The 26,171-nt window shown below is 42.4% G+C and overlaps 1 protein-coding gene across 3 annotated transcripts in view; it reads right to left on the reverse strand.

Annotated features, from left to right (window-relative positions):
- HIVEP2 (HIVEP zinc finger 2) overlaps positions 1 to 4,692 on the reverse strand; it is a 136,160-nt gene extending 131,468 nt beyond the window's left edge. For 2 of the 3 annotated variants that reach the window (XM_059467972.1, XM_059467968.1), the window contains exon 1: positions 4,282 to 4,692. The gene's annotated coding sequence lies outside the window, so the exon portion shown is untranslated. Of the gene's footprint in view, positions 1 to 1,862; positions 2,632 to 4,281 lie in introns of those variants that run through there. The other variant, XM_059467974.1, reaches the window with a different exon arrangement.
- Positions 4,693 to 26,171: the final 21,479 nt, after the last annotated feature.

Genomic DNA, 26,171 nt, shown 5'->3' on the forward strand with positions numbered 1-26,171 from the left:
ACTGACCGAATGTGAGAAAAATAGAATTCTGTATTTTCCATCTAGCTTATACTTCCCCTTGCTGCTTCTTCACTTTTTCAGCAACTGCTAGATATTATATTGAAGGGGAAAAAAAAGAAAAGAAAAAACAAAAACCAAAACACCCAACCAAACAAAAAAATCTCCAAACAGTTAAATACAGAAGAAAGCCAAATAACTTAAAAAATATTTAATCTGTAGCTTGCTACTTCAGAGATGCTGTTTAAGAAATCTTAAGAAAATTAACCTGCCTCTTAAAAAAAAAGAATTTTTAAAGCAGTTTCCTTGTAACTTATCGGACCTTTTTCAAATAACAAAGGTATGCAGCCTCTGCACTCAACGCTGCTGTTCAACTCCCAAAAGTATTAACAATTAACTCTTCCTGAAGCCTTTAACCCGCAAGAATAATAATAGTTATGCATTCCTCCTGCTTGAAGGACCAATAATTTAAAGCCACATACTGACAGTCTGAGGTAAAACAGATAAAACATTTTCTCTTTACTCTGTGTGAAGACCATTGACATGAAGAACCAACTTTTCATGGGCCTGAATAATGATGGGACAGAGGAAGCCAATACTCAGCCCTGGCAATTTACCTGCAGTCCTTAGGCAGAATCAACTATAAGCAGGTAGTACTTGCTGAGTTGTACAGATAACTATCAATATAACCAACCACAGCTTATTATAAACCCCACCACACTCAAATTTAAAGGATGGCAAGCCATATTTCATAACCCGAGTCATATTACTGTGAGTTATACATTACTATGACTTGCATACAGGAATACTGTTAAATAGCAAGCATTTTTCTCTTCGATGGGCAAGTAATGCAGTGTTTCACTCAGTAAACCACTTCTGCCAGGCACACAGCTCCTATATTCCCACTACCTTACCCAATATGGTTAAACTACAAAAGCAGTAACAGTAACTACCCCAGCTGTTGACCAAAAATGATGAGCAGAGGGACATACAAAATGGTACTCATTTCTTTCACTTCTGTTTAAATCCAATTCACCTTTATTCTTTTTTTAAAAGCACCTAAGTAAATGAATAAGCAAAGAAGTTTGGCAAAATGCTCAACAATAAATGTCCTGCTTTAAAAATGTCCAGCTTGGGTACAAACATGCAGACCGGGGTCATAAATTTGCTCACACAACTAAGTACAACCAATGGTATTAGAAATAGTTAAAAGTCAAAAAAGAATAGCCTTGTAGGGTGCCACCACATAAACTAAACATGATATACTGCCAAACACTCAAGTAGACACATGTACCATTATTCAGCAAGGACCACATGAATGCATATGGCTCTCTGTTTTGTCCTCATAGTAACAAGAAGGTTTGTAAACAGATCTCGCATATGAGGCAATCTAGTCACTTGAGAATCTAATAATCTGCCTTTATAAAGAAGCATTCTGCACTGTTGCCACACAATTGGACTTAGATACACAATTAAAAGTCCTCTGCATTTGTGCTTTGGGACAAGTGCTGCTTGATTCTATCCTAATCCATAGCAGTGAGGTTTTAAGAAGTCACCTCAGTCAGGACATACAGAACTGCCATGCCCAACAGCCATTGGAAAATAACATCAACACAACAGATACAAAACATTGAAAATGCGGATTGTTCGATCAACAAAAGTAATGACACACTGATTTTGTACTGTATTACTGCTGCCTTTGCATAGCTGAAAACCACAGCAATCTTCAATACGTTTGCAGAAGACAGTAATACTTCTTAAAAGTCACATGAAAAAACCCTCTCAGTCTACTCTACAACACTTGACTTTTCGAGAAATGAGACAAAGCAAAACAAATATTGAAGAAAGTTTCAGATAATCCACACCTGAAGTTTCAGAAATATCTCCTGAGTGGAAGGATCAGGAAAGATTTAACATCTAAGTGTAAATAAATATAAACTACAGGATATACTGCATCTATCTAAATATATTCACGTGCTGCAAATCCAACAGGCAGAGACTCTCCTATCTTTGAAAAACAGATACACTTTTTTAGCATGCCTGTATATCATCCTCACTATCAAAAATATTGAGGATTCCACACCGTGTCCTGATAACTCGGGGATCAAATTCCTCTGGTAGTCAGTGGTAATCCACAACAACAACAGAACTTAAAACTGGGCCCACTGAATTTGTACCTCGTTAGACCATAAATTCCTTTAATCTATTAATGACTCCAATTACCCGGTGTCCCCAGAACTGCTGACGATGATGACCGGAGCCCCCTTGCGCTGGGAGCTGCACGAACACTCGCCCGCACACGCAGCTCCGGGAAGCAGAGGAATACAGACCCAGCCAGCAATGCTTCTCCTCTCCCACCCTGACCACTTTGTTTACTTCTTTCGTAATAGCTCTCAGTATAAATTCATTAGCAGAAAAAAAATAAAGAAAAAGCGACACCCTTGACTAAGTCAGCATAAAACGTTTAGTGCCCCCTCTATTATTTAATAATGTACAAACCCAGACAGATTTAATACTAAAGTAGGCTTCACTTTAAAATGAGACAAGAGAAACTATTTAGCTAAATGTTTCTACTGAAACTCATTAGTACTTCGATTACTTTAGTTTAAAAAGGTATTTAAGAACTATTGCCCAAAAAACTCCAACTCTTTAGTATCTCAGCAGAAGTTTCATTTCTGCAACTATCACATTAAAAAAAAAAAAAAAAAAAAAAAAAAAAAAAGTTTGACCATTAGTGCCAACTAATAAGAAAAACAGAACCCTTTTCCGGGAAATTAAGCTCTGAGGAGGTTTATCGTTGTCCCGGGGCGAGCCCCGGCCGCCTGCCCACGGAGACAAGATGTGCTGGCCGGCGGCCGGCCGGGACCCCGGGCCAGGCGCGCTGGGGCGGCGGGGCCTCCCCCGGCTTCCCCACCCGCGGGCCGGGGCTCTTGGGGACACCCAGCACCGGGAGCCCGGACACCACCACCCAGCCTCCCTCCGTCCGTCCGTCCGTGCCCTCGGCCTCGGGCTCCCTCTCACGAGGGGAAGGCCGTGCGCCGCGCCAGCCCCCGGCAGGAAGGTCGGGGCGGGCTGCGGGGCATGACCCGGGATAACCCGGGGCTTTCCCCCGCCTCCCCCCCCCGCCGCTTGACCCCGACGGCGGGGACACGGCGGGGACGCGGCGGGGCAACTCGCCGCCCCTGCCCGCCTCCCGGCGCGGAGCCGGCGTGCGGTGGTGTGTCCTATGCGATATCCTATGCGACAGGCGCGGATGTGCCGCTTACATAATCCCCGCCGGCCGCACACGTACCCCGCATTACATAAGGGATCGTGCCCCCGCCGGCCCCCGCGGCAGCCCCGCCGGCGGGCGGGGGGACAGAGGGAGGGAGAAAGGGAGGGACCCGGCGGCGGCCCCGGCCGAGCCCCTCGTTAACCCCCTTCCTGTGGCGTTTACACGTCATGGAACATTCCCGGAACGGGCCAACGTCCCACCCACTTCAGGGAACAGTCACCGCGGCGCAGCGCGCACACGCACTCTCGCACACGCACCCCGGCGCGGTGCCGGGTGTCCCCGCACACACACGCACTTCCCCCGTGTCCGGCACCCCCGCGGGGACGCGCTGGCAGCCGGGGCACGTCCCCTCGCTCCGCTCCCTCCGGCGCCCTGCCCTCTGCCGCGCCGGGCGGCCCCGGGCGCCCCCCCTGCCTCGGTGCCCCCCCATCCGCTCCCGGGGCGCCGGAGGCCGCGCTGAGTGCCCCGTCGGGTCGGCCCCCCCGCGGGCGCCTCTCCCCGGCGGTGACCATGCCCATTCCCCGCCGCAGGAGGGGATTACGCAAGGCTGCCTTCTCCTCATCTGCATACACTTACAAGCCGGGTATTCCCCACATTTCCTAACGGCGTGTCACCGACAAAGGCCTGTCCCCGCCGTGTCCCCCTCCTGCGCCGGCTCAGCGGGAAGGGCCGCCGGCCGTGGTGCCCCGGGGACGGTGCCGGTGCCTGCCAGCGCCCGGAGCCGCCGCCACAGAGGTGACTTACCGGTCCGGCGGTTTTACAGCCCCGCCGGCTTCCCCCGCAGGCGCCCTCCCGCCGCCTTGCCCTCCATTTACCCCCGCAGCCCCGGGCAGCACTCGGAGCGCCGGCCACGGACATCCCGCTCCTGCCTGCCGCGGCCCGACCCCGGCCCCGCGGCGCCCCGCAGCCGAGCCCCGCCGCCCCGGCGCGGCTGTCAGCTGGTGCCGCTGACAGGGAATGAGCGGCGGGCAGGGAGGAGGGGGCTGCCCACAGCAGCCGGTGCTGCTCACCTGGGAAATCACCGAGGAGGAAGGAGGGAAGCCCTCCCGGTGCCCTTGTTGTTGTTGTTGCTGCTGCTGCTGATCCCGCCGGGCGCTCGTGTTGCTCCTTTGCTAAGGGCTCGCCCGGAGTGAGGCGGCTCGCGGTGCTTCTTTATATATAAAGACAGACAGAGATATTCCAGCGGCCAAGGGGCGCCCGCTTCACGCGTTTATCTTAAGGCAGGTCATTCCTCTCCCTCTTTTTGGAAAGGCTCATCACCATCTCCCTGACAGTGGCGGAGGGGCTGGTGTTGCACGGGGGAGAGGCGGAGGCCCGGGAGCCGCAGCCCGCCCTGGCCGCGGCGGGAGGGAGCGCTCCGCGCTGCAGGCGGCTCCGCCGGGCTATTCCTGGCACCACTTCCCAGAACAGAAGTTACAGGGCGGCGAGCGCGGAGCGAGCGCGGGGAGCGCGCCGCCCGTGACGTCACCGGGTCCCCCCGCGCGGCGGCGGGAGCGCTCCCGGGCGCGGTGCTGGGCGCTGCCCGCCCTGGGAGCTGCGCGGGGCGGGAGCCGCGGGAGCTCCGCGCCGGGGAGGGCGCGCACCGAGGGGGCAGGGCCTCGCAGGGCGAAGCCGCGGCCTCTCCCCGCCGGCGGAGATCGCCGCTCCCCTCCCCCTCCTCGCCGAGGGAACTCCCAGGAGAGCCAGTCCCGACTTGCCGTGCGCAAGCCGCGCGTCCTCCCGGCCTGAGAATTTCCTCCGAGGACGCGGGATCCTCCTGCCCCCTCCCCTTCCTCCGCTTCCTTTCTCTCTCTCCCCCGGCCCCTCCACCCCCTCGCTCTCGCCCGGCCGAGATCGCGTTATCTGTCAAGGAGAACAATGCACCGCCGGGGCTCCCCGTGCCGGCCGCCGGCCCGGCTGCGCAGCCGAGCCCGGGTCTCCCCCGGGCAGGGACCACCGCGGCCCTCGCTCACCCTCAGCACGTGGGCCCGCAGGAGGGGCGCGCATGGGGCCGGCCCGGCGGGGCTCACCGCCGCCCCGGAGGGCAGGCAGCCCGCCGCGCCGCCCCGGGCTGTGCCGCAGCCATACGCATTTATTGCAACACCCGCTCGCCGCCAGCGCCGCGGCCGAGCGGAGCGGAGCGCCGGCCCCGGGAGCGACCCGCGCCGCCGGGAGGGAGGGGGGACGCGGGACGCGGGCCGCCGCGGGTAACGGGGCTCGCAGCCCCCGCCGCCGCTCACGGGGCTGCCCGCGGCCAATGGGGGCCCGCAGTGCCCGGGGCGGCGGGAGGGGCTCGGCCGGGCCGGGGCCGGCGGCGGGTCGCTCTCCCGCAGCAGCCCCCGGCCTCGGGGCAGAAAGGCGCTGCAGGGGAAATTCCCTCCCGGCCGTGCTTCCTTGAGATATCCCACCGCCCTTCCGCGGTGGTCGGGAACCCAGCACGGGTTTTCGGAGCCTTCGCCGAAGCAGGACCCGGCCCTGGTCCCGCACCGACACACGCCCCGGGTCCTGCCGCTCACACTATCTCTGAATTAGTTAAACCTGAGCGGGATGCGGGGAACAGCGTTTGTATTCCTGAGATTTGCCACGGCTGCTCGGAGAGCGAAGCCTAACCGGCTGGTTCCCTCTCCCGGCCGCTCCGGCAGTGCGGGGGTCCCTTGCCTGGCCTCGTCTGCTTTGGCTTTGCCGTGGCACCGGCGCCCGCTGGGTTTTTGACAGCAGGTCTTCACTTATTGTTCAGAGTAAATTTTCTTTTGGGGAATCCATTCAGCCGCGTTTACAGATTACTGGAAGTCGATTTGAAGTGTAGCCAACTCGCAGCACCATCACAGTGACATCGAAAGTCATACTTGGCATCTGAGATTATTCTTTTGACTGAAATCAAGAAAAAAATCTGTCTCGTGGATGAAAAGGAAAAAGTTTATACATAAATCCTGAAAACAATGGTTCTTATGGTAGATGCCAGAGTAAATAAAACCATTATTTCATAATTTTAGTAGCTAAGAATTTTAAGTTGTTCATGCGTCTTTTAGGGACTAATAACAACTCAGTGCTCAGAGCTGGCAATACAGGGACATAAAAGGGCATAGAATCCATTAATAAAAATCTCATGCTATTGTGGTCTTTGGCCCCTGTTAATTTTGGTGACCTCTGAGTCAGGTTCACAGTGCTTCATTTTGCTCAATCCAGGAGGTGCAGGAGACTCTTGGGATTTCTTGGGGTTTCCCTCAAGTTATATAGGCACAGGATCGTGTGACCATAATTTCATGATAAATTATGACTTCTTTTACAAATAAGGCTTGCTCCTACAAACATGTTCAGTACTGAGAGGGCTGAACAAAGAGGGTTTGGCTCCTTGTTATGTCCGTGAGCATGTCTGTCTTTGTTTCCTGATTTTGGTGTAAGTGATACTGTCATTTCTGACACTGAGTATTGTTTGACTGGAATTATTCTGTCTGAGCAAACATATTGACTTTGGGCTTGTGATGTTTATTTGATGTCATGTTAGAATAAGTCAATGGGAAATGGGAGTGCTTAGGATTTGTTTCAAATTGAGGTTTTCCCATCCTGCTGTTTTCTACAACAGCAGCATTTATAATTTATCTCTGACCCCAAATGATGGTTGCCATTATCTTCCCCTCTGGGAGGCTGCAGACTCCTGACCAGCACTTTTGACTTCTTTGCGTATGCCCAGCGTTGTCATCCCTTCTCCTCCTCTTGCAAGACTTCAGAAGTTCATTTTTATTGTCACAGAGACCAGGCCACAGAATGTTCAGTGTTCAGAATAGGAGTTTATTTACAATCAGTCTCAAAGCAAAGTAAAAAAATGCTTCTCCATAATGCCTTTCAAAATAAGGGTCTTTTTCCAATTACATTGGTTACCTCAAGAAGCTGTACTGTGTGTGCATTCCCACATTTCCCACATGTGCCATCTGAGCCAAAGCCATTTCCTTCACTGTGGCTCTACAAGGTATGTGCTGGAGCTACAACTCTTTGGCACTTCGGTGCTTCCAGGGGAGAGAGTGAAGCTATACCTGTGCTCAGAGAGAGACCCTCACTGTTCCACAAAATTTGTTTGGCTCAAGCCCCAGAGCAGGTTTTGACAAGCTGCACAACTTGTAGCGGCAAGGGTCCTCAGCTTGGAGGAGACCTCCCCAGGCAAAGAGGCACGGAGTCCTCCCAGGGTTCCTCCAGCCCTCTCCCTCTTTGTGCACACTTGCAGGGGAGTGGGTGTAAGTGAGCACAGACTGACCTTCATCCCGACCGCTGCCCCTTTCCCGTCCCCCAGGGAGCAGGAGGCAGGAGCACTGTCCCTCAGGGGCCTGCAGCTGGGATGCTGGGATAGTTTTCCTCCCAGACTCCTGCCACTGACTCCGCAGAGAGGCATCAGACATCTGAATCACTTTCTCTCGCCTACTCATGGTAACAACATAACTTAATGATGATGTCCTTGCTTCATACCATCCTGTCATTTCCCTCTGGATTTTTTTTTCTATGTTTACACCCAGCATTTAATAAAACTATCACTGTAACAAAGAAGATAACTAAGGGAGGTCTCAGATGTAAGATTTACAGCTAATATTTAAATATAGATTTTGCAGATTCATCAAAAAATAAGTCAGTCTTGATGCCTGGAAAGCACCTTGGCCATCACAGCTTCAGCTCACAGCAAACACAACATACAATGACAATATTCGGCAATGATGTTCACAGATTATTAAATGCTATAAATTATTCTGAAAATTTGGTTTGATCTCAGAGCACACAGAATCCATCAGTTTTGTAAACCGTGCTGCTCTCAAAGTAGGTAATAGACAGCATTACATAATTCTTCTATAATAGTGCAGTTGAGTTGAAATGTTAAACAACCATTCATTCCTAAAATAGCTAATGATTTTAAAAGAATTAATCCTTTCTTAAGAAAAAAATTACTTTGTCTCCAAACCTGTACCCACAAGCTCAATACTATTCTTCACAAACTTGCTGCAGATAGAACTGCAGCAAAAGGGACAATTCCTTTATATAAGGCATTGATACCTCTTAACTGATTTCACTGTGAACAGTGTAAAGCAAAATTGACCAAATGTATCCAATTTTCTGAAAGTCTCTGAGGGTAGGAGTGCAAAACAAAATTAGTGGTGTTATTTTGCTGTTTAGATCCTCTTTCTTAAAGTTTGATTAAAAGTTAGAAAATCTATAGGAAATCTATGGGAATCTATGTGAATGGCTTTCCTCATCAATAAATACGAGTTTTCTACCAGTAATGTTTAAAACACATTGTCCTTGTTTATACAGGAGTTTCCTCCCATATTCCTTCTCCCATTTTTCTGACCTGCTGTTTCTCTGCTCGTCAGAGAGAGAAGGGCCCTGAGCTGGGTGCTGGGCGATGAACAGCCTGCAGGAGTGAGGGTCCCAGCCACCAGTCCCTCCTAGGGACACATGGAGATCCCAAGAGGGCACACCCAGCGGCTCTGGGGCCAGCAAGGAGGGTGCCAAGGGAGACCCAGATGGATCAGAAGAGTTGGCAAGAGTACTAAAAGGGCTGCATTTGCTTCTGACTTTACTTAGGGTGTCAAATACATCACAAAATCCATTTTAAGAGCAGTACTAATTCAGGTAACTGATTTTTTACTTTAAGAGATACCTACCTTCTACTGACCATCTCAAGCTCTTCTCAGAGATAACTAGAAGCTATAAGTTTCACATATCATTTAATACGATAAAAATGCATTTCCTGCCACAGCATTCCACCTTCTCATTTGTACATATTGTTTTCCTTTTGCTCAAGTGCCATCTTATCATATGAGAAAAGAGGAAAAGACACTGCCATTTCACCCTCTCAACACCTCTTCCTATGTGTTCCTTGAATCCAGGCTGCTGTATCTTGTTTGTCTACTCTCCTACATAAACAAGGGTAATCTTTCCTCACAGGGGAGTGTGCCCATGACTCCTCCACAGAACACAAAGGAGTCACAGTGAAGCACTCCTTTATGCACAACAGCTCCAATCTCATACAGTATCAAATGGTGTGAAGGAGCACGAAGCCAAGGTGGTGAGCTTGAACAAGCCTGTGTGTAAATAACTTTGGCAGAGGGCCCAAAGGAAGGGGAGTCCTGTTTGCCTGCTAATGAACAAATGGCTGTATTTCCTGAAGGAAAAATATTTTTCTGCTATCTTGAGATTTCCTTAAAAAAAAAAAAAAAGTGATTTTCTTCACATAAAGTATTTCCAGATGCAGAACTAACATGCTGTGTGCATCAACAACTTGATAATAACATGTCATCACTTGACCTTGGAAGAGGGTGAAAAAATGAAAAAGGCAGAATTTTCTGAAATTATGACCTTTCATGGGAACATTTTTTTAAGCCCGTGAATCCTGGGAAACTGTTTTTTAAATAAAATTTGATTACTTTTACTCATTTTAATTTTTTTTTCATAGCTAATTGACTAGCTGAATAGGAAAATCTACACTGCTGACTCGAAACTCAGGCAAGGGATTATGTGCACTTCTCATGTGAGATAAATAAAGCTTGTAAGTTCTATAGCCAGGTTTTATTTGCTTGTCCTTTTTAACATCACAATCCAATTAAGTTTTTGAAAGACTTTTAGGCATTTGAAAAAAAATATTTTGCCTTGCTGACAAGTGGAACATGTTACCAAGCACTGGTTATTTATCTTTAAATATAAAGTACTAGCTCCTGCAATTTTCTATACTGGACAGTTCTCCCCCTCACCCTGCCCCATTTTTTATAGGAACAATTGAAGTAAGAGCCTGCCAAAAGCATGACATGATTTAGCAACTTCTGAGTTATATATAACCTGAACTATTAAGTGACTTAATTTTCTAAAAGCTTACCTATTTTTATTCCCATTAGCCCTGATAGCCTTTCATTTAGCATTCTTCTCAAACAGGCAACTCTTTTGCATCATCTTCCAATTCAAAGAAACCTCCAGTGCTTCATGCATAGAGAATTTAATGTATGGGCTGAGAGAGCAGAGGGGCAGGCCACTCTTAACAGTGAGTAGTGACAACTTGAAAACAGAGTAAAGAAGAGATCTCAAAATGGCAGGGGGCACTTTGGATAAGAAAAATTGCATTAACTAAGTTGCAGCTATCTAGAATTTCACCACATTATCCTATCTCCATAACTCCTCTGGCACATGTCATGGGAACCTTCCTAACCACATTGGTTACCTTCCTGGTTTTGCATCCCTGGTATCTTCCCACAGGCAAGAGCCCCAAGCATCCTGCAAATATTTTCCTTCTCAACTGATTGAGAGGGAAGTGTGCCACCTACTGAAGGACCTCAGCCACTTTCTATATGTCTTGGACTTTCTTAAGTTCTTTCCCATTTCTGAACTTTCCAGGCCTTCACACTACTGTTTTGAATTAGAAATTAGTCTTTGGTTTATGAAAGTTTGTAAACTCAGCAACTGGAAGGTCATGAATATGGACATGAGCAAATGTAATCCAGGCCGATTCCATCTAATTCATGTGTAAGCAGCATAATTTGATAAATCATCTGAAAGCAGTTACTCCTACATTGCCACTTTTTGCCAGAAATGAGATAAATATCAAGAATTATCTCTACAAAAGTAAGAAAATACTCGATTTGTAGATAATTAGTAAAACACACAGATGAGGTGGCAGTACTGACATACATGGTATTTGCAGTTTAGGTGTTAGTTAGGCATCTTTAACAAATGAGTGAACAGCTTCACTGCCAGGCAGTAGCTGCCTCTGATGGTGGGTGCACTTTCTTCAAGTAATCATTTGGTTGAACAAGCTCAAAGCAAACTTTACACAGCTGCTGTCATAACTTGCTGTTTGACACACCTAGAGAGTGTCCTTTGGTTACCTGAGCCTAACACCACTGAGTTATTCATGCACAGCATGTATTATTTTGGCTACCAAAAATGTTGGAACAGATGTCAGTGTTGTTTCAAGTGTTGTAATAGTGGATCATCATAAAAAAATAATTTAAGACCAATTGATTTTATTAATATCTGTGAAACCGCTCAACTGAAAAATTTTCAGTGTTGAGGTTCATCAGAGCCTTTCATTTTTGAGTCAGCAATATAAATTCTGTTATATGCACTACAATAGATGATCAAAACTTCTAAAATTGTGATTCACTGAAATTTACAGATAATATGTGCTTTTTAAGTTTCTCACACTTCTGTATTGAACTGACTTATTCCTCAGAAGTATTGTTCTCAATAATTCTCAGCAAGAATGTCATCAAAACTTCTGCTGGAATGTAAGAAATAAAATAATGCAGTTTAGAGTAAATATCTTAATGGATTAACAGTTTGAGGATGTGCAAAATAAAATTTGAAGTGTTTCTACCAGTTTTGTTAGTCTAAACCAACTTGTCATACAGTACACCAAAATCTCTGTAATACTTGAAACTGGACCATTCAAGGTTTCACATGTGTAAGACATAGAAGAAAAATAAAATTCATTGTCAGCAAGAACAAAACAGGGAGAAATTTAACTCTAGACTCACCATCATGTCTATACCTACTATCAGTTAAAAAAGTTCTATAAGTCACTGCAGACAGTCCAGCAAAACTATCAGCCCAGTGGCCAATGCAAGCACTGTTATCAGAGTAATTCAGAAACAGAAGGGATAAAAAAGTATTACACCTGTATAGATGCAGGTGGCACACGCTAAACACTCTTCTGCTCAGGCACAATCTGAAAAATAACATGGTGCCATCTTTCCCATCTTTCTTCTTTCCCATCAAGAAAATGATGAGGTTCAGCAGACTTAACGGGCAAAGAAAACCCCCACCCCACTTACTTAACACAACACATGGCAGAAGTGTAGGCCTGAGGCAGAAGAATGCTGTGGGGTGCCTGACTATGAATGTCTGAAAACAAGATTGGCCTCATTAGCTGTGAGACAATCCCTTACTGGCTATTAAAAAAGCTCATATATGTGCAGATGCTTAGGGGTCAGTCCCTAAACCACTCACTGACTGGCAGAAGTGGGTGTATCATGGAAAAACTATAGGAGATTAAAAGAGGAAATTCTTTCCCTAAGTAGTGTAACTGGCCCCACTTTGAGGACAACAATTTACATGGAGTTCTCATCTGGCTGAAATAATGGCAGCTCTTATCTTCCTACTAACTTATGGTGGGTTGTTTCACGGGGCTTTTTCCAGTCACAACTGGCCTTTCTTTCTGCAAATGTCTGACAACTTTTGGGCTTTTGAAATTATTTTCAGTTTCAAAGACTGTATGGAGGAGCATTCAATGAAAATTTCAGTTCATCCTTGAATTATTTTTCTTCTTCATAATGGAAGAGACATTGCAGAGCATGTTGTATTTTCTGGTTTAAAATCCAAAATGCATTAAAGATCTCCAACAAATTACTGATTTGTCATAATGCAACCAATTCTAATAGCTAAAATATCAATATTAACTCTATTTCTTGAATACCACAGATTTGTAAATGAGAAATACCCAGGCAGCAAACTTTGTATTACCTGAGTTTTTAAACTTATAATATTTTTGAGCCATTGGCAGCCCAATTAGGTGTTCAGCATATGTCTTGCATTTCAGAATCCATACACCATTCATCTGGAGTAAAGAAATATGAAGGGGATGTGAGTCATTAATCATATTCAGGAAACAGGTTTCTGAAAATTAATACATGACCAGTTGCCAGTAAGTAACCATCTGCTACATATATGAAAAAAAGTATGTTATAAAGCTACATATTTTAATGATAGTTTTAAAATGTTCAAATTGTAAATGGTAATGGAAACAATGTTTCTCTAATGGAATGTCTAAGATCACTTTAGACCCACCAAGGGCTGCACAATAATTCTGATCAATGGGAGCTGGGTAAAATTGCACAGTCAGTACAGTACAGACAAGTCTGAAGTCAAGCTGGTGTGTAAAGGCATAATTACTGTTAAGTGCAGGAATAACCTTAGTGATTTCAGTGATGTTCTCCTGGGCTTAAAGTTAAACAAATGCTTAAGTGTCCTAGATTTCACAGTTCTATGCCCTCCATCCTTACTCACAGACATTGACATTTCTTGCACACCTCTAGGAGAAGACCCTAGACAGTTTGGCCCCATCTCTAGTTGACTATGAGTATGCAAGTACATGGTTTTCCTACTTTTTGAAAATTTTTGGATTTTTCAAGCAGGTGGACACCATTAATTCAAAGAGGCTACATTCATTGGAGGTTTTCTGTTAACAATTTCAGTTGTAATCTCAGTATGTGTCACCACCGCATCACTGCTGGAGGCAGGGGAGGGAGGGGGGGCAAAGAGTCGAATTGTGTTCTTGGTCAATAAGGACATTGTCAGACTATTTAAGAAGCATATTTACCCAAAAACTAAGAATGGAAATTGCCAGCACAATTACAATGTTTTGGCAAGGAACTAGCACGAAGCCTGGGAAAAGTATGTTCATGGATACCAACATGTATAAAAAGAGATTCACTTCTGGCCTTACTGCAGTGCTCCTGGCTCAAGGTCTGTGGACTGTAGAAATTAATAAAACAGCAAATTCAAAGTTCTGTTCTAATCTTCACTTAAACTGTAATTATATTTCAACAATCCAGAAACTTTTAAAACTGCAGAAAAGTTGGCAGCAGATAACCCTGTGTGCTATGAGCAATAGGCACTCACAGCCATATAATAAATTAAAAACAAACCTCTCTGCTGCAGGTAGGTGTAAAGGTCTGTTAAATATTTTAGGTGAAATTCTTTTCTTTCAAAAGATCAAAATTGCATCTTCAGCTTCTGTGCACAAACCAAAATATGACTAGTCGATGACTGTAGGCAACAGATATTCTAAAGGGTAATTTAACTCTGATTTTGGTCAAAAGATACAATGTAAAAAATATTCTAGCAGCCAGATACAACAAGTAGGATATCTCATGGCGGGGGAAAAAAAATTTCTGAAACCAACAGAACAGATTGGCCAGTCCTCTTCAGTACCAGTCATCTATTATCATCCCAGCAGAACTTCAGAGATTGGTAGGTATTAGCCATTTACATTAATATAACAAGATATTGCCTGCATATTCTGTACTGTTCAAGAGCCCACAACTGAAGAAGAAGGTTTGTGGAATGCCTGACAAACTTGCAAGTACTGAGAAAACAAAGAGTTTCAAGTTTTGCTTCAGTGAAATGCTGTTAGTGAAATTATGAATAAAATCTTCTGGTTAAAGAAATATTTGGAGCCAACAAATCAGGTATCTGGTGAACTCAATTTGTCTACAGTTTGGGATCTTCACTTACACTGTCTCAGACCTACTAGCTGACTTACAGTGCAGTACTCACAAGCTTTTTTATATCCCTTATCTACCTCTCCAAGGCCACAGGAGACAGGACAGCAATGAGAAATGGTGCAGAACTAGATTTTTCCTCCATACCCTAGGTTCTGCTAACAGAAGAGGTTGGTATGGAAATCTGAATCCAAACTTATTTAAAGATATTTAAGCTTTTTAATTAGGTTCTCTTTAATTTTCTACAGGACTCGTACAACACAGAAGACAACAAAGTTATTGTTATAGTAGTCAATGAGCCAGGGCCCATCCCTGAGGATTTGTATCTTTATTGCCCTGTATCTTTAATGCCTTCCCAAAATAGTGTGGCACCACACACACACTCCACCTAAGAGAATGAAAAGATGCCAACCAGCAAGTTGAGGGCTGGCTGGCAATGTGCAGAGGGAAATGAAGTACATATTGGCAGGAAGTGAAAAAATAAAGTTATGCTGGATGGGAAGAGAAATACTGAGAAGGAAATTATCTCAATTCAGGAAGCTCTTAATAATATGTTTAAAAATAAAGCATATGCTTCACTATCTTCTTATCAATAGCCTGTGTGCCTCAAGTTTGGCACATATTTGAGCATCTTGCTGAGCTGGGGCTCTGCAGTGAAGTTTCATGAGCTGCTTAAAGGGACATAAGTCTGTGGTGTCACTGAGAGATGTGAACCTCCCCTTCCTGATGTCCCTAGCCCTGTTGTTCCACCACCTCTCCTCTCCTGGCACGAGAACTTGTGGGAGCTGCACTGCCAGCAGCATCAGCAATGCACTTGCAATGGGGGTTGTGGAAAGTAAGTAGGGAGAGGGCAAGGCTGGCTTCTTCTGCACATGCAGGTGAACTGGACACAAGCTGAAGACACTTGTCAAACCATACCCTGTGTGTCCTCAGCCTCTCTATTCCTCTTTTAGCAAAGCTAACAGAGAATTCAAACTCATCTTGGATGGCCTGCCTGGGCCTTCACAACCTTTTTCTCAAGTGGTTAAACAGCCACCATATCTCCATGCAGACATGTTTTAAGATACATAAACCTCTACATGAATTGAAAGAAATTTAAAAGTATTAATTTGCATTTGCAGAACAAACATTTCTAAAAATTGTGTTTGTTTTTCTTTTTTTTTACTGGAGAAGTGCCTGACAGATGGTTTGAGTGAGGAGTGGCGAGGCACTTAAACCAATTTCCCAATGTTCTGTCAGCTATTTACAGTTTCTGTTGCACACATTCATCGTTCATAATCTTTCAAAAAATTCAACTTTACCTTTCAATGTATAAGGAAAAAAATGTTCTGATGTCCCATACTGATACCACTGTATGATACTGTTCAAGTTATTGGTCTCCATCATTCAATGTACAGTGCAGATATAGACTAGCTCATTAGTCAGGATGAGACAATAAAACAGCTCTAACTATTTAAAACCTATTAATCTGGATAGCACCATTAGCATAAGCAATAATTTATTATTACCAAATTAAATCCATTATAAGTATCTTGAGTGTCCAGTCAGGTTAGTAATAAACTGACTAAAGCTATCTCCCCAAATGACTGTACTCCTTGATGGAATGCTTTTGGGATTGCTATGCATTAATCTGACTTTTAGTGGGCTGTTCTGTTATTTATAACTCTGATAAACTGACTTTCGTAACATGTAGAACAGCTGAACATTTTAAAATAGTTAGAATGGTTTCATAGGCTCTGTGATCAATATTTTTTTCTCTCTTTAGAGGGTAAAAGGCATTTTCTACCATATCACAGTTCCATCAGTTAGATAATCCCCGATCAATATGAAACCTGACTATGTATTTTTTCCTTCAGATTTTACAGGACTTATGTTAAAGGAAACTGCAATGAAGACAAAACTTAAAATACTTGAAAAAAACCCAGGATGCTAAATGGATATTCCAGATGACAAGACTAACGTGTTCTCATTGTTCCCACGGAGCTGGAGCCCTGCTAGCACTGGCTGAGCACAGCATACTGGGTGTGCTAGTTTGTTGGGACAGACTGGGATTGAGACTGCCCCTCAAAAAATACTTTAGCTATTTAGAAGTGACAGAATAAAGTCACAGATTTACTAAGAAGAATTTTAAGAAGAGAGGTAGTGAGTTTTAACTATTTTTTAACTCTTTAATAGAAACATGTAACTTTTTTTGCTAAGGACATGGGTATAGGATTTTTCTATTAATTTTAAATTATTTGTCCAGATATTTTAAAAACCTGCTATTTCTTGTAAATGCTGAATATTGTATATTCTATTTATCAGAAGTCAGATTCTATTTATCAGAAGTCAGATGTTAAGCAATTGCTGTCATTGTCAGCGATTGCATCCCATATATATTTTGAGATATACAGATTTAAAAAAATTATTTCCCAGTGCTCTCCCTCATGCAGTAGAGCTATGCTTTCACAGGGACAAATGTGGGATAAGCTGTTTGAATCCCACTGACGGGAGATTTTTATCACTGCTTTGAACTTTTTTAATGCCATTGGAAATGAATGTGGTAGGATCAGCATCAAGTTTAACTGGTCCCCAGTCTCAGTCCAGTAATTTACTCCATTGGTGGGATTGTGGGCAAGGAACCAGAACAAATACCCAAGTTCACAGGATATCAGGAGTCAACTGGGGTAAACTAAGTTGCAGCACTGATGGGCTGGCATGGAAAGAAGGGGACTGTGTTGCCTTTGTTTTCCTGTTGCTTCCATTTTTCTATGATCTGACACATCTTGGTACTCAGCACAAGATTTTTCTTGAGGCTGTTGTGATTTTCCCCTGAAGTAAGAAAATATATACTAGGTCTCTTCTGACAAACTGACAGGGCAATAACTTATGTACACGAATCAGATTAGTTGACAGTAAAGATACATGGGATGTGTTATTTGAAGGACATGAATAGTTGTTATTTTCAGCCTGAAACAACTTTGCTCTCCTGAATGCAAAAACCTGCCAAGAAAAGTAGAGTGAACGCAGCTCAGTGTCATAAAGCTGACAATAAGATACGCCTAGTATTTTAAACTGGCCTCTTACTCCTTTTTCCAAGGTTCAGCCATAATAATAATTCTTCTGAAAGTCAGATTGTTTTGTGGGATTTTCCAGTGTAGCATAATTCAGTTGCTTAAAAGTCTTTGAAATTCAAGAAGGAAATAACCTAATGGAATCAGAAACAAAATCTACTGAATTTTAAATCACAGGGCATCTCTCAGGCTCACTGTTTCTCCCTTATGCATGGGTAAATAAATTTAATTTGAGGGTAAGAGATGTAGCTTTCTCCCACAAAATTAATAGATTACACAGAAATGAAACCTTTTCTGACAGTCCTTCGAAGAAAGTTTTTGTTGGTAAAACTGAACGGGCTTGCACTCTGATCTTTTTTGGCTGTTTTCACTACAGTCAAAGCAATTTATGCATCTATAAATACAGAGATGTGCCTACTTCATTTACTGTTCCTCTTTTAGTCTTCTTTTAAAGCAAAAGCATATTCAGTGAGCAACTGAATTACATTATTTAAATATGCTTCATGATCTATGCAGCAAAGCTAACTATGCTCGCTGGTTTCCTTCAGTGAGGTTTCTGTGAGGCTAAGCAGGAATCCTGTAAGCTGTGGCTCACAGTGTGGTCCTGCATCTCCTCCCTCCTGAAAGGGAGAAAGCTGAGGGGACAGTGGGACCACTGGCTTTCCCCTGATTTACTGCAGGCAGGATCTTGGCCGCTGTGACTCACTCTGAGGCTCACTTCAAGCCCAGACTCCCATGGAAGAGGAGCTGCTCTGGGGGAAGCCAGGCTTTCAGCCAGGCATGCAGGACCACAGCGGAGGAGAAGCACTCCAGGCTGGGGCAGACAGTGATGGAGCAAATCTCATTCTGGACAGCTGGACACAGGCATGACCTGATGGTGAGGAAACATCTTTTGCAGAACTTTGCTGCAACCAGACCAGGGACCTTCTGGCTCATCTGAATAGACAGAAATTTTGCTTTTGGTGCTGTCAACAGCCTTGATGTGGCATATTTTCCAGTTTATCCAGTCTATATTTTCATGAGAAGATAAACTTTCTCTGGACAAGGAGGTTTTTGTTACTGAGGGAGGAAATAGTGTCACCTGTCAATTTCCCTGGCCATGCCTGGGGATTCCTCTTAACCAAGGAAGAAAATTATTATTAATGGGAACCCAAATCTTTGCTCCCTGGCTTAATGCAAGTGATGAGCATGACTAGCATGACATGTGGCAGAGAGCAGAGTCAGACTTGCTCCCTCACTATCATCACATGAGCACCCTAAAGGCTAAGCTATAGAACAGTCAAATTTTCTACAGATGACACTTTTTCCCTTGCATAAAACAAGCTGTCAGCAGCTAAGGTCACAATAAATCCTCAGTCCTGCTTCAGAGATGAAACCTGAACATTAAACTTCAAAATAAAGTATTTTATTGTTTATGCAAAATATATAGTCATCAAAAATAATTAGAATCCTTCCCCATCCAAGCATATCCTGTAAAAAGTAAGACAGAACAAGAAGTGGAAGTTGCAGATTATAGTTTGTTCTGCTACGTGGCAGAACTAAAACAAACTTTCTCACATACTTCATGATTTCTTTAACTCCTGGATTATTTGGGGAAAAATGTTACCCTTTCAGTTTCTTGTATCTGTTCCTTCTCTGCTCTCTCTCACCCATCTTTCATTTCAGGTCACATAAAAAAGGTTTTCCACGTTTAAGTTATTTGCATATGCCCTTACAGACTAACAGCTTGATGGCAATTTGCTACCCACTTGCTGCCACAGACCTCTCACTTTGAACACCAGGAACTGAGGGAACCATGCAAAACAGGATAGCAGCACTTGAATATTGTATTACCCATATAATGATTAAATGCAATGGGCTATCAAAAGTAAGAAGGCTCTTAGGAACATCAAAGTAAAAACAAAGGCATTATGTAAGGACAAATAAATTATTAATTAGATTGATAGAACCTGCAACAGAAGAATTTTATTTCACTGAACTATAGACTTATATTTGTAACAAATCTAAATGTAAACTATAGACACATATTTGAAAACAAGTCTATATGTAAACTCTTGATCAGTACATAATCTTCCTTATGTACTGATGAAATACAATCACAAATTTCTACCTGTAAGTGGAAGTTTCACTGGCAGTCTGGCATAATGGCTTTTTCTATAGATTTGTGAGACAACCTGGCCAGCAGTTCTGCAATTTCACATTTGAGTTCCTTCAAAATCTTGGTTGAATGCCAACCTGCCCTGGTGACTTACGGATATCTGTCTATTTAATTTAACTCCATTTGGATCCATGCTTCTATAGCTGAAGGAGATGGGAGCAGGGACTTGAAGCAAACTGTCTTTGTCTCAGCCACACTGCCAAAGCAGTAGTGATATGTTAAAATGGAAATCTGTGGAAAGAAAACAGGTCTAGTGATTCTATCCAGTCACCCTCATGCAATCTGCATTGTGCTGAAAACACTGGGCAGGGTAATGACAACGATCACAAAGGCAGCAGTGAGGCACCTTGTGATTTGCACATCTGTCAGAGCAATGCCAGCCTACTTACGAGATGATAAAATGAGCTAAATTAAGAACGATCAGGGAACCCCATTCACATTATTGAAGCATCATACAGTAAGTGCAAGAGACAGGTGGCATAAGTGCTAAAACAAGGATGGAGAGTGTGTGCTGCAGGGAATCAATCTACTGCATTAAGGGCTAATGGCACACTCAGTATTTATCCATTATTTATCACATAAATGAGTATGTACTGTCTAGACTGCAGAGGTGCTTTCATAACTAGAATGACACTGATTACTGAAAATTAAAAAATGAGAGATGATCTTAATAAGTGAATTGAAAATTAGCAAATGGTAACAAACTCCACATGGTATATCTGCTCAAACGAATAACAGTAGGTTTTGTTTTGGTTTTATGAAAATTATTTGATCCATTGCTATAATTTTAGAGTTTGAAGAATAATGCAAAATCTGGAAAAAAGGTAGAGGACTTAGGATGCAATCACTTCCTGCCACTATCACATACTTTCATTTCACGCATACTTTTCATTCTGAGATGCTTTTTGTTTTGCTTTAATATTATGCTCATTTATTTTCCCTTTAAACTTAGTGGTTCATTAGTGAAAACTAAGAATATCTGCTCACACTGAGAAAAGAATTCTGTTACTCACCATGTACTGTGTTCCAGTTGTGGCATGGAAACCACACTCTCTGCATTATTTTTAATGTTTTAATGATACCAGAACACTGGCCTTGAGTAAGTCAGTTACATGAGCTCAGGCTTGATCATGTATCATTATCAGTGCAACCTGCATTATTACATTCAGAAGAAGAAGCGTCAAATTTTCACCTGAGACCCACTGAGGGTGTTAAAATTGGACAAAAATTTTAGATGGTTGGTTGAATCAGGAACCTTTAGAGATTAATTCTAATAAAAGTAGCACAAGGTTTTTTAGGCATGCTAATTTGTTAACAATGATATCAAATAAGTGAAAAAGAAGCCCTTAAGTGTTCCCACTATATTAAATATCTTAAAAAGATGACTTCTACATTAAGAGAATTTTGTTCCTAGAGACATAGGTAACCATTTAAAATTTATACTAATGCTAAATGTTAGCTATTTGCATTCATCCACATTACACTCCGTCCTCACCACAGACCAGGAATTCCCAAGAGACAAATCATTATATCTTGCAGTTGATCAGGTTTTTATCTAGGTATGCTGGCCCTGAAAGAAACCTGTGTACTTCTTCCATGTGAATCCATCATAGCTGGTTGGTATTTTCATAAGCACCAAACTGTTGTCCTGCAGTGAATCCATTACGAGGAAAATGGATATGTTTTCCATGACAAAGTGAAAAACATAAAATTTCCTCAGCTGCCATTGGGAATGTCTGAAAATTTTAAAATCCCTATCTCCAATCATTTCTGGAACTATCCATGATATAATTTGCTCTGATAAGAAGGATATATGTTATATTAAGATGCCAACAAACAAACAAACAAAACCAAAATAAAAAAATCTCTCAAACCTTGAATTGCCTAGGTTAAGAAAACATAAAGGAGAGTTTTGTGATTAATCTAAATCAGCCAAAATTAAATGGAGTCTTACAAAGATTTAGATTGTGTTCTGAATCACAGTGTGCCATCTGGGCTGCTCATAAATTATAAAGCTGCTAGGTCAGTGGCTGCATAAGTTCATGCAAGGCTTGAAGATGCTTGAGAATAGATAATATTTTTTGCAAAATGTTCATAAACAGGATTTCTTCCACCCTCATGCTCACGAATATTTTGGTAAAAAATTTGCAGTCTTGTGCATTTTCAATTATCTCTGGCAGTTGTATATTACTAGCATAACTAGTCAGATTTACCAGTTAATATACTCCAAAAAGGCACCTAAAGGCTTTCAAAGGGACCTTAATTATCATATTTACAGTCTCCAGGGTTACTTCCAGCAAAGACATCCTAATTCAACCTCTCCTGGTTCATTCAATTGCATTTTATTAGCTAGTAACTATTCTGCTAAAACTTATAGTAATGCTGCTCCACATCTGCTTAAACTGCTGTCTCTTCATGATGCATATGTGAAATGGACACAACTGTGTTCCTTCTGTGAACAGAAAAAAAAGGCCAAGTGACTTGTGGCTAGTCCGTTCAGTTAGTAAATCTGAGATTCACGGGTGGAAACTCTGGCAGCCAAACATTCCCCATGGATATTCAGTACTAGGTTTTCTTTGCAAACACCCATTTTTCCAGTGTGTCCTCTGCAGTGGTTATGAACATTGTGCAACACTGTTGTCATCCAGGAAAACAAGGATTATGATTATCTCATTCACTTATAGAGAAATTCCCATGATTTAGCTGGAATAGTTTCAAACTGTTCTAATTTTTATTTTTGTTTTAGCAAGTGAGTAGCAATAATCATAACATGAAAAAAAGGTATTTGTAAGAAAGTCTGAAGTAATTTCAGTGTGTTCATTTATTCCCATTTTCATTTGTGGTGATTTACCTAAGAGCTCAAATATGCAATTACTGGTTTCTTTATGCAGGTTGGTCTCAACCTCCTGCTTCTCCCTTCATTTTCTCCTTTAACACACATTATCTTTCCATCCTCTGCAATTAATCTCAAATGACCATCAGACTATAAAAACATACAAAGCTGAACAAACAGTGGAGAAAGTTATTCATGGTTGTTCCCTTAACCCAGTTTGCAATTTACTTTTTGTGTCACATCAATATGTGTGTTTCCTTCCCTTTTTCCTTCAATTTTGAGGTTTCTATTGTGGATTTTTTTTCAAGCTCATTTTAAGAGAGGCTTTTAGTTATGGAGATGCAGACACATGGCAGATTAATAAGTGAGGAAATTACAGGAATAGTTTTCTGTCTACCATTTCCACACTGGTTTTGTGCATCTAAGAGCAAGATTTGAAAGAAGGCTGGAAGAGTGTAAATCAGTGAATGGGGAAGGAGTTTAATCCATCAACATAGCCATGGACTGAACTAAAAAGGCAGGGGAAAAAAGGATGCTCCAGAGGCATGAAGATACCTTATCCAAAGATTTCTTGATCATGTTCTTATTTTCCAGAATCTGAATAATTTTTGATACACAGACAAGAAAAACAAAACAAAACAAAACAAAACAAAAAAAGCATCAGTATCTAGGAAAACCATCCTATGGAACCATCTGTGGTGCAATATCATCTCAGTGAGATGGAGACCCCCTGCCATTGTCAGCCCAGAGAAATGTGAGCCTTCAGCAGCAGATTGTATCAATGGGAAGGACACACACGGAAAAATGACAGAGTTTCCACAAGGTGTGTGAAAGACATTTTGAGGATGAGCACTAGAATAAAAAATTAGATAGAAAAAGAGCTTCCAGCTGGTGACAGAAAGAGCTTGGTTGCTGCTGTATTGTCTGGCAGATAGCAAAAAGCCAGAAGTGTGGCATTCTGCTGAGAGTCATTCCTACCAAGAGAGGAGGAATTGGCAAGGATCAGCATTCCCTGCAGGGGGGCTAGCAGATGATGGGAGGCACCTACAGGTTTGCTTGGCAGCCCAAACACAATACAAGCTTCTGCAAAAGCATCAAAGCAAAACTAGTTGAAAAAACTGGCCATGCAAATCTTTGAGATGGGTATTAAGTCACTCCTGTCCTTGCTAGCCACTGCTGTCTCTCTGCTACTGAATGAAACGTGCTCTCTCTGTCCTGGCTGTTGTGTTAGATGTGTATTACTGCTCTCCCTTGATCAGCTAAATCTTACTGCAGCTGAACCAGACAATTTTGTCATTCATAATAGAAAATATTTTATATTTACTCTATTTCCCAGTACTGCCTATGTGTTGGTTATCACAGAAAAAATAACATTGTTTGTTTAAGAAAATTCTGTATTTTTTAGTACTTAATGTTTCCTCATAGGTCCAGGATGTAACTGAGTGAAGTACAGTTACATATTTATGATTTCAAAATAAATTAAGAAATAGCTCTTGCTGAGATGAACTTTCAGTCAAAACAAAGACATAAAGTTTTACTAGTCCAGAATTATGAACAAGAATTTGGGGTACAGACACAGTGCAAACAAATAAGTCTACAACTTCTGATGGGCAATTTCAGGGTAGACATTTGTTGCAATTCAATTAATAAAATACACATGTGAAGTCTCCAGCACAACTTAACAATTATATAACTTTTTTTATGCAAGCACTGCTACAAAAGTGGTGTGGAGCACCACTCCCATTCCTTCTTATCCTACTAACTCCTTTGAGGAGGTGCTCAGAGGAGGTAGCATGGTGATGAACTTAGGGGATTTAAGCCATCAGAGAAATTATTTTAACAATCAACAATTTAATCTATTGTTAATTGTTAAATCTAAGAATTTAAATTAATAATTAAAGTTAGCAATTTAAATTAGTTGTTAAAATTACAAATTAACAACTTTTAATCTAGAAAGTTCAGGCAGACTCAGTGAGTCATGCATTAGTCACTAAGTATAAATGCAAATGTATCTCCATTTACACTAACACATCACATCAACCTGTTGAGGTTGGAAGGGAAATATTGTTGAATCCCCCTTCTCAGGTAGGGTCAAGTACACCAGTTTACCCAGGACTATGTCTGGATGGGTTTTGAATACTGCCACAGATGTAGAGAGTCCACAGTCTTTCCACACAACCTGTTCCCATGTGCAACCAATCTGAGAGTAAAGAGCATTTTCTTACATCCAGATGGGATTTCATGTGTCTCAATAGAAAAATTCTTTTGCCAGGATTGTCTTTTACCATAAGAAGAGAAGGTTGATCCTTAGCGTGCAGTTCCACACAGGGTTAATTTTTCTGGCTTTACAATTATTTGTGGAAAATTGGTGTGTCTTCATTTGTACATGTTTAATGAATAAGAAGCTGACTCATATTTCCCCATGGCAAACAGTTTTGCTTTTTTACTGTTCACTGATATTCCTAAACAACAATGCATATCCACCAAAGTTAATTAACACCAAGGTTGTGGGTTCAACCCCTGTATGGGCCATTTACTTAAGAGCTGGACTTGATGATCCTTGTGGGTCCCCTCCAACTCAGAATATTCTGTGAATCTTTTGACTTCAAGATCAGCTCAGTTGGTTAGAGCATGGTGCTAATATCCAGCTCATTCCAAGAACTTGACAATAGCTAGATGCAGTGTAAGGGATAAGCTCTCAAACCATGACAGCAGATAATTTATAACTGTGCACTGTGCATGTTCCTAAGCTGTTTCCCAAAAGCCACATCCTTCTGTGAGACTGCAGCTCAAGCAGAGGAATATTTGCTCTGGTTTACAGAGGGCCATATGATCTGTGGGCAGGTGGAATACTCCCAGTCAGCAGCACACTTTGTGCCTCAGGGCCTGGTACCTGCCTTCCCTTTCTGCCCTAACACTGTCTCATGTACTCAACAGAAAGTATATGAAACTGAAATATTAAATCCTGACCAAGAAACAGCTTTGTTACACACAAACTATCTGATCCAAATGTGAAGAGAAGCTAATCTGCTTACAGAGTCCCTGAATCACTTACACATTCAAAATTCCTGATCTGTACAATAAGGTTTTTTCTTTATAAAAATCATCCCTTTGGGGCTTTATAATTTAAGAGGGAAGATGAACATAGTGAGTTTTTTCACTGATTTCATCTTTATAGCAAGAAAGTTCATGTTTTTTTAGGATAAAGCCAAGTTTAACTTGCAGAGAGGATAACTCAATTTCCATCTTCCCCAAACTTTGTTCCACTAATCTCCTGGTCATCTCTGCTCCAGCTTATTTCCTCATTTTTAAATACATATAGATAGATATACAGTAAAATATGCAGTACAAAATATGTCAAATTAGTAACTTCACTGTAATTCTTAAACCTAAATGTGAAGGTAAATTGGCAATAAGCAGTCATTGGAAAATGAAGTAGTTCCATAAATCTAGACATTTTGCTCTTTATACTAGGTATGAATGCAGTTTTATAATTTTTATTACCTTTTTTCCTCCATCCTTCAATCTTATTATATAGGAAATACATACTTATTCAAAGTAAATGAAGAAATAAAAAATTGCCTAAACTTTATTAGTACTTTTAATAACAGGCCTAGTTACAGCA

This window comes from Ammospiza nelsoni, chromosome 3 (genome assembly GCF_027579445.1).
Source record: "Ammospiza nelsoni isolate bAmmNel1 chromosome 3, bAmmNel1.pri, whole genome shotgun sequence".
Lineage (NCBI taxonomy): Eukaryota > Metazoa > Chordata > Aves > Passeriformes > Passerellidae > Ammospiza > Ammospiza nelsoni.